Below are 8,828 nucleotides of genomic sequence, written 5' to 3' on the forward strand. Positions count from 1 at the left end.
ATGCTCCATTGGTGTCCCGGATCACCAACTACCTGACTGGACGACCACAATATGTCAGGCTGCAGAACTGTGTATCGGACATGGTAGTGGGCAACACAGGGGATGGTCCTCTCTCCCTTCCTGTTCACCATCTACACCTCGGACTTCAAATATAACTCTGTTTCCTGCCACCTGCAGAAGTACCTTCAGCAAGACTGGTTCCACCCAGACGCAGGACAGAACGTCACAGGAGATCCTTCTTCCCTGTGGCATTCAAACTCTACAACTCCCCCCCCCCCTTATGTCATGGGGTCGACGAGACCACCCCCCCCCCCCCCCCCCCCCCCCCCCCCCCCCCCCCCCCCCACCTTAGCACATCCCCAATCCTTTCCACTTGTCGCTTTAAGTTCATGTTTCATGTATTTTTGTGTTTTTATGATTGTTGGCAAATCAATTTCCCTCCTGAGATAAATAAAGTTCTACCATATCGTATGAGTACCTACAGAGGACGCACTGAAGCTTGAAGCATAGGCTTTGTAGGGCAGAACTGCAATCTAAAGTCCAGCTGTCACTGCACACTGCACAATAGCCTCTGCCTGATAAATGCATTGTACACAGAGGCCACTTGAATGGTGCTGGTGATCTGTAAATGGAATAGAAGTGACTGTGTGTAATTTCAGATGCTGCACTAAAAGCAGCAACTTATCTGTGTCATTTCATATACCCTCGAGCGGAAGCTCTCAGAGCAAAGGTTTCCGATGGAACGATTTCTTCCAGTAGTGGAATTCGATGGTCTCCACACTTGTAAATGGCAGGAGTAGGTATATTATCTCTTTGGTGGATAAATGGACCATGACGTTAATGGTGACCACTTGGAGAGATAAGGGAACAGTTCTGCAAAGAGCCTGATTAGGCTTTTTGTTCTCACAGGGATGCAGGTAAATAAGACAAGCCTGACCTCATGCATGTGTCAGAAGGAACTGCAGATGCTGGTTTAAACCGAAGATAGACACCAAATACTGTAGTAACTCAGCGGGATAGGCAGCATCTCTGGAGAGAAGGAATGAGTGATGTTCCTTCTCTCCAGAGATGCTACCTGTCCCACTGAGTTACTCCAGCATTTTGTGTCTATCTTCTGACCTCACTCATACTATTTTAGATGCTCACACCGAATGCCATGGTCCAATCATCTATAATTAGACAGGGTTATTGCACTGGAAGTATATTGCACTCTTACATACACAGCAACTTCCACGGTATCCAAAGAAGAAAATGTATCCTCCTGAAGGCCCAGAAAGGATGTTGCTTCTACTGTGTAGCAGCATGGACCGCCAGCACAAGTTGGGTTGCGATAATATGAACAGTGTAGTAGGATGAGCTTCTTATAATAAAGAACTACATTGGTTAGTAAGTGAAGTAACCAATCTACATCTTTCCTTGTACAAATAGAAGTGAAGTACATCTAAATAAAAGTGACCTATAAGAATAAACATGTTACTATGTGATGACTGACCAATACAGTACCCGAAACGTGAATACAGGAACGTACAGATGTTTTAAACAAAATCTCCGTATCTAAGGGGCGGCCTACAAACCCGTCCTGTATGCGTACGGTACAGATCCATGACTCGTCCCTTCACCGGCGAAATAACCGGGGACATAGGCGGCGAACGGACTGGTGACCCGGCGAAGCTGGCGGGTGGGGCACCAAGCGTGGTGGTGAGGGCGTTGGGGGCATAGCCAACGGTTGGTCTGCTCTAGCAGAGCGCGAGGGAAGAGTCGCATCATGATATGAGACAGCAGGACGTAGTTCCTTCACAGGAAAGAGATGTTGATGGTTGTGTCTGTAGAGCCCTCCGTCGGCGCTTACCAGGTACGGGCGCGGCTCTTTTGCAGGGCTGTGGATGTGACGCAAACAGCCATAGCCCTCGTCGTCGGCGCTTACCCACTGGTACGGGCGCGGACTCTTTGTGCAGGGCTGGAGTTGTTTCCGTGGTGGTGAAACGCAAAGATAGATATAGATGGCCATAGCCCTCGTCGAAAGTGCTCGTAGGCGAACGACTTTTTACACACAAGGAGAGAGGGAGATGGGGGGGGGGGAAGTGGTTTGCAGGACATACGAAAAACATCACTTCTGTGCATTGCGTTTCAGCTGGAGTTGTTTCCGTACAACAGGTGGTAAACGAACCTGTGGCTGTAGCAGCTGCTGGGGGCACGGGCAGGGCAACACGGTTCTGCCAAGACATCAGGCATTGGGCAGGAGACCCCAGTAATAGGTCACGGGCAATGTTCCTTAAGTTGAGCAGGTCCAAGTAGACATCGGATTTGGCAAGGTGGGAGCGCTCCATTAATTGGTTAGCGCTCCGGACTGCTCGTTCTGCGAGTCCATTTGACTGTGGAAATTCAGGACTGCTGGCGAAATGGCGAAAATCCCATCATTGAGCAAAGTTTTTGAAACACTGGCTGGTGAACTGACTGCTGTTATCTGACAGGAGGCGTGCAGGGGCGCCATGCATGGAGAAATGGTGCAACAGCTTTTGGATGCCAGCATCGGATGTGATGCTTTGGAGCAGGTCGATTTCGAACTAGCCCAAATACGAGTCAACGAGAACCAGATAGTGTTTTCCACGCCACTCGAATATGTTGCTGGTGACTGTGGGCCAAGGCAGAGGAGGAACAGGGTGTGAGAGCAAGGGCTGCTTCTGTAGGTGTGGCGTCAGGCTGCTGCAGACAGCGCAGGCTTCAATTTTTTCGCGCACATACTCGGTCATCCCGGGCCTGTAAAACATGCCGTTTGCTTGTTATAGGCCCCTGTGAACAGCGTCAAAGTACTTGTCCCGTAGAACAGCTGGAATGGCTGCTTTGTAACCCTTGATTATGACCCCCATCCTGCAGTACCAGTTCGTCGCGAACCAGTTAGCATGGGCGAATCGCAAGTGGTGGTACTTTTGTTTATCCGGCCAGCCACGTCAGATGACTGAGGACAGTAGTTGGAAAGTTGTATCTGCAGTGTCCTTGTGAGTCAGTTGTCGTAGGGAAGCAGATATTTTGCTGAGGTTGGGAATTAATTTCCCCAAGTAGTTGACCATCCCCAGGAATCTCCGTAAACTCGTAACGCCAAATGTCACATTCCCCAACTGCAGCAGCCATAGTATACTCAACATTAATAAGTGCAAGCTACAGTTAAGCAGGGCAGCGAGCTTTAAGTAAAGCAAAATATTAATGATTTTGGCAGAAGCATGTTATCAACAATGTAGTTTACATTGGCTGTATTTGCTATTCATTTGTTAACAAGAAGTAAATTCTGCACTCAAGATGTTTTTTTTATTAATAGACTTGGGTCAATGATACCTCCTGATCCCCAAGCCACTTTTTGAAGTCTCCATGCACTAAAAAAATTACATATTTTTTGTTTAGTTTAGTTTAAAGACACAGCGCAGAAACAGGCCCTTCGGCCCACCGAGTCCGTGCCGACCAGCGATCCCCGTACACTAACACTATCCAACACACTTTACAATTATACTAAGCCAATTAACCTACAAACCTGTACATCTTTGGAGTGTAGGAGGAAACCAGAGAAAACCTACAAGGTCATGGAAAGAACGTTCAAACTCCGTACAGACAGCACGCGTAGTCAGGATTGAATCCGGGTCTCTGGCGCTATAAGACAGCAACTCTACTGCTGCACCACTGTATCGCCCCTGCTGCAAGTAAACTCTGCAAACAATTTTGTGAGTCTATATAAATCAGATTCATGTATTTTCCTTTCCTCTTAAAATTCTAAGAAACAATGACAGGTATAGAGATTATTCTTTTGACACTTTGGACCATGAAGTGGCTATGATGCTAATTCACTGCAGGCATTTAAGAGTGATTGCAGCAGACATCCAAGCACCTCCAGTCATTTGCTTCAGGCAAAGCTGGCTCAAGGCATTGCAAATTTGTTAATATTTCACAAACATATATTTTGCTATGAACTCAAGTTGAGACACTAGAGACTGCAAATTCTGCAACCTGGAGCATAAAAAACAGAATGCTAGAAGAACCGAGTAGGTCAAGCATCCTGACTCGAAACAACGCCCATCCCTTTGTCTCTGCTTGGCATACATAGTTCCACTAGTAGTTTTGAACTCTTGTTGAGTTTGGAAGACTTGTTTAAATCTTGCAGCCAGTTATGGACACAAGAGTGTAATATCATATGAAACAGTTAATATAAGTCCCCTGTAGTATACGTTTGGTTTTTAATGATCTATTGAGAAGAGAATGCACTAAATCTATACAGGCAGAATGTTCCTGGTATAATTCTCATTCCATTATAATTTAGTAGATCTCATATACAGTGCGTTTGAGATAATTGGCTGCACTTTTCCTGGAATAGGAAGCAGAAAAGATAATTAGAGCTTGTGATTACTCTTGAGTGAGATCTGATTTAAAAAAACGCATGTTTGTATTTGTATTACCATGGTTGTTACAGGCTTAACTGACAGCTCATTGTGTTTAAATGAGCTTTGTGTTTATATGAGATCTACTAAATGGGTCTGAAGAAGGGTCTCGCCTGAAAACGTCACCTATTACTTCTCTCCAGAGGTACGGCCTGTCCCGCTGAGTTAAGGGCCTGTCCCACTTGGGCGTCATTTGCGCATCACGCAGGTGGCGTGCAAAGATTTTGTGAATCCCAAAATCCTGGGGCGCCGCACGTGACCGCGCTTCACTGCCTATGTCACCACACACCATGCGCACGTAATGACGCGCAAATGACACCCCATGTGGGACAGGCCCTTTACTCCAGCTTTTTGTGTCTATCTTCGTGTTTTAATAGCCTGCAGGTATGCACCCAGTAATCAACACAGATAATTGCAACTTGGAAAAGCAGTTGGCAACAAGTGTTTTCAGATGAGCTAGTAAAGAACGTGATGTTTTTAAGACCAGATATTATGCAATTGACATTTCCTGCCCTTAATTACTTGCTCTGACGTTCTATTGTGAAGTTGCTCCAAATGAATTACCTTTCTAAGCAAAGAAAAAAGATAGTTCCATTGACAATTGGCTCAAGTCAGTGAACAATAAAACCTGAGTGCCACATCCTGTCTTCTCTGTGCACAAAACTCTTTTAAAAGTTCACTCTCAGAGAAGCAAGTAGGCTTATGTAACTTGAACTTCTCTTCTGAATAACATTCCTCACCTTTACAAAATCAACTCTGAGCTTTCAGCACTTTTTGTCTGTTCTGAATTATTCACCTATCAGCCTGGATTGCTGATAATAATTGATGATAAACGAGGCAATTCAAAAACGTTCATATTCGCAGATGGCAATTTAAGGAAAGCCTGTGCCAAATGGATTTTAATTTATTGTTCTATTATTTGGACCAAGTTGGTTCATGAAGTTACAAGCAATAGGTGAAAGCACTTGGGTTTACATCAAATGGACCACACATATTTAACTTGTTCTTGCAGTTCGACTATCCTGCTAAGCTCTGTTTATTTTGAAGCCATTTGTGGCCAAAGTTATTATATTCAATATACCTGTACCAAGAATACTGAGAATAAATGTACCAGGTGTGACAAGAAGCCTGAAATATTGAAAGATATAATTGATTTCTTCAACAACCTAAAATCTGATGGTTGATCCCTATCACACCTCTACCTTCCAGTCTGTCAACATTGTATGTTTTTCTCTATTTTATGTAAGGATCATGATCAGAGTTGCTCTGAACTCTCTGTAGATACAAGGAACTGCAGATGTTGGTTTACTAAAAAAGACACAAAGTGCTGCAGTAACTCCGCGTGTAACAATTAATTTGGAGCAACTTTTCAATAGGACGTCAGCGCAAGTGATTTATGGCAAAAAATGTCAATTGCATCAGATCTGTTTTTTAAAACATAAGTAGACCAAGTGCAGATCCGTTGGGTCTGCTCCCCCAATGGACCCGTTCCCTACCCGTAGCCCCCACAGAAGGCGTGGTCCTCCAACTCAATCCGTTCCCGAATGTAAGATTCCAGCACTCCCCTTCCCTTCCTCAGCAGTAATCTTAAAAACAAATTCCAATTGCACTTGCCCTGCATGTTGCAATAGCCATTTGCTCTCCCCTTTCTAGTCGAGCCGTTGTGACGTCAAAAAATTCCAATTGCACTTGCCCTGCGTGTTGCAATAGCAATTTGCCCTCCCCTGATAGTCGAGCCATTGTGACGTCATCTGTTTGGTTTGAAATACAAAGACGTCATCATTTGAAGCTGGTCGGTTTGAAATTCAAGGTAATTAAACAGTAACGTCGAAAAATAAAGCATAAAATGTTCAGTGAAATTGATCTCTGCCCTCGAGGGGAAAAAAGTGAATCAGAATATGTAAAAATCTTGTGAAAGTTTTCATTTTTAAAGCTTTAATCGCGAATATCGTGTCAAATATAGGATGAAATCTTCATTGAGGCTTGTCTCTGCTAGCTGAGCAATTGTGACGTAATCATTTGAAGCTGGTGGTTTTAATTTCAAAGTCTTTTGACTTTTTTAGATTTTTAATCAGAATAGGTCGAGAAATAAAGCATGAAATGTACAGATAAGGTGATCCTGGCCTCGACAGGAAAAATGTCAACAAGAATGTGTAAAAATGTAATCGTTACCGCGTGGTGTTTTAGCGAAGATGTAAAGACATCCACATATACACAAACATATACACATATAGACACTAACAAGATCAGTTTTAATAAGTACTAGACCAAGTGCAGACCCATTGGGTCTGCTCCCCAAATGCACCCATTCCCTACCCGTAGCCCCCATGGGGGGGCGTGGTCCTCCAACTCAACCGTTACAGAACGTAAGATTCCAGTACTCCCCTTGCCCAAGCTACCCCACCCCAGGTTCTTTCCCCTGCAACTGCAGGAGATGCAACACAAAACATGCAAAAAGAGGTATCATAATTATGCAAGGTAGACAAAAGTTCTGGAGAAGCTCAGCGGGTGAGGCAGCATCTATGGAGCGAAGGAATAGGTGACGCTTCGGGTCGAGACCCTTCTTCAGACTTCATAATTATGCTATGATTTTCAAGCAATACATTAAAAGTACATCTCAATTACTTTTTCTAAATTTCAATGGGAAAATATTGATAAAGACAGATACCAACACAGCTGCAAGTTCACATTGCTTTATTAAATATCATCAGTTCTCCCTACTCAGCTACAGAAATATCCACTCAGACTCTGGAGTGAAAAACAGTTAATGTTACCGATGCTCCCTAATCTGCTGAGTATTTGAATGATTATCTAATTTTGCTCACTTCCTGGTAAACTAATGCAAAAAACAACTTATGTACTCCTCCCGGTCTAGCATCCTACATTTACTACTCATTGTGTTATCCCCTAAACTCTGGGGAAGGCTAAAGCAGAAAGACCTGACCAATTTGCAGAGAACCCTCCATTTCATCTGCAAGCAAAACACTGATCTTTCTGTCCTCAACCTCCACACTGTGGTAGTTCCCTATTATTGAATTGAATACTTTATTGTCATATGTGACAAGTCACAGTGAAATTCTTTGCTTGCATACATAGTTGCCCATAAATGGAGCTTGGTTACAAATTCCTCCCCCGTGCCAGGTCCCCCTTAGTTTCCCCCCCCCCCCGATGGTTCCCCCCCCCCCCCCCACCCACAATGGGTCCTTCATTGTCCTCCCTCCCGCACAGCGGTCTCCCCACGCCGGGTTCTCCTTTGTTCCTCGGCAGCAGCGTCCTCACTTCCACGTGTCCATCCCCGTCCGTCGGTGAGTGCCATCGTCGACCTCCGCAATGACCTCTCCACTAACGCTGCCGGATCCTCTCCAGGAACAGCACCTCATCTTCTGACCAGGCATATTACTGCCTTTCAAACCTGGCATTGAGTTCCACATTTCAGATAGTTACCATTTCTAGCACATTCATTTCATCTTTTCAGCGTTCAGTTTTTTCTGGTAATTTCAGATAATTAACCTGCTCCTCACATTTATACCACCAGACTGACTTTTATTCCCTTGATCAATTGCCATCTTATACATTGGACTATATTATTCCTTCTGTCATTTGATTGCTCCTGCTTTCCACTGAACACAGACTTCCCACCTCTTCTCTGTAAGTTAAAACATTTTTCTCTAACTTGTTTAATTTCTTAGGAAAGGACATTAATCAGAAAAGTTTCTCACTACACATTGTTCAATAGACAATAGACAATAGGTGCAGAAGTAGGCCATTTGGCCCTACGAGAGCCATTGGCCCATTCAATGAGATCATGGCTGATCATCCACAATCAGTACCCCGTTCCTGCCTTCTCTCCACCTCCGCTAACCCTAAGAGCTCTATCTAACTCTCTCTTGAAAGCATCCAGAGAACCAGCCTCCACCGCCCTCTGAGGCAGAGAATTCCACACACTCACAACACTCTGTGTGAAAAAGACCATTAACCACTCCAAACATCTCCAAGCTCCAAGATTCAGACCTCTGTACCTACATTTGCAACTGGATCATTGACTTATTCATCAACAGACGTTAGTCTCCTCCTCATTGATCATAGGGGGGATTGCACACAAGGTCATCGGGTCAAAGGGCATGACACATGGAGCGACTCAATCCTTCTGGAGGACATGGCAGCTTCCGGCATACACTGTTAACACACGAAACGCGTACTTTCTTACCTGTTAAAAAGTGTTGAAATGGTCAATTTTTGCACTGTAAATAATTGTGAAGGGTGACTGAGCGTTCTGAACCAAATGCTCTAGTATCTTTGCTCTCGACCCCATCTTTGCTGTGGACACATGGGGACGAAAACCCGGCAACGTCCCCGTCAGCTGTGCAGAGTTGGGGACAGTATGGTCCCTCCGCCCACCCCAGTCAC

Source organism: Leucoraja erinacea, chromosome 3 (assembly GCF_028641065.1).
Source record: "Leucoraja erinacea ecotype New England chromosome 3, Leri_hhj_1, whole genome shotgun sequence".
Classification (NCBI taxonomy): domain Eukaryota; kingdom Metazoa; phylum Chordata; class Chondrichthyes; order Rajiformes; family Rajidae; genus Leucoraja; species Leucoraja erinaceus.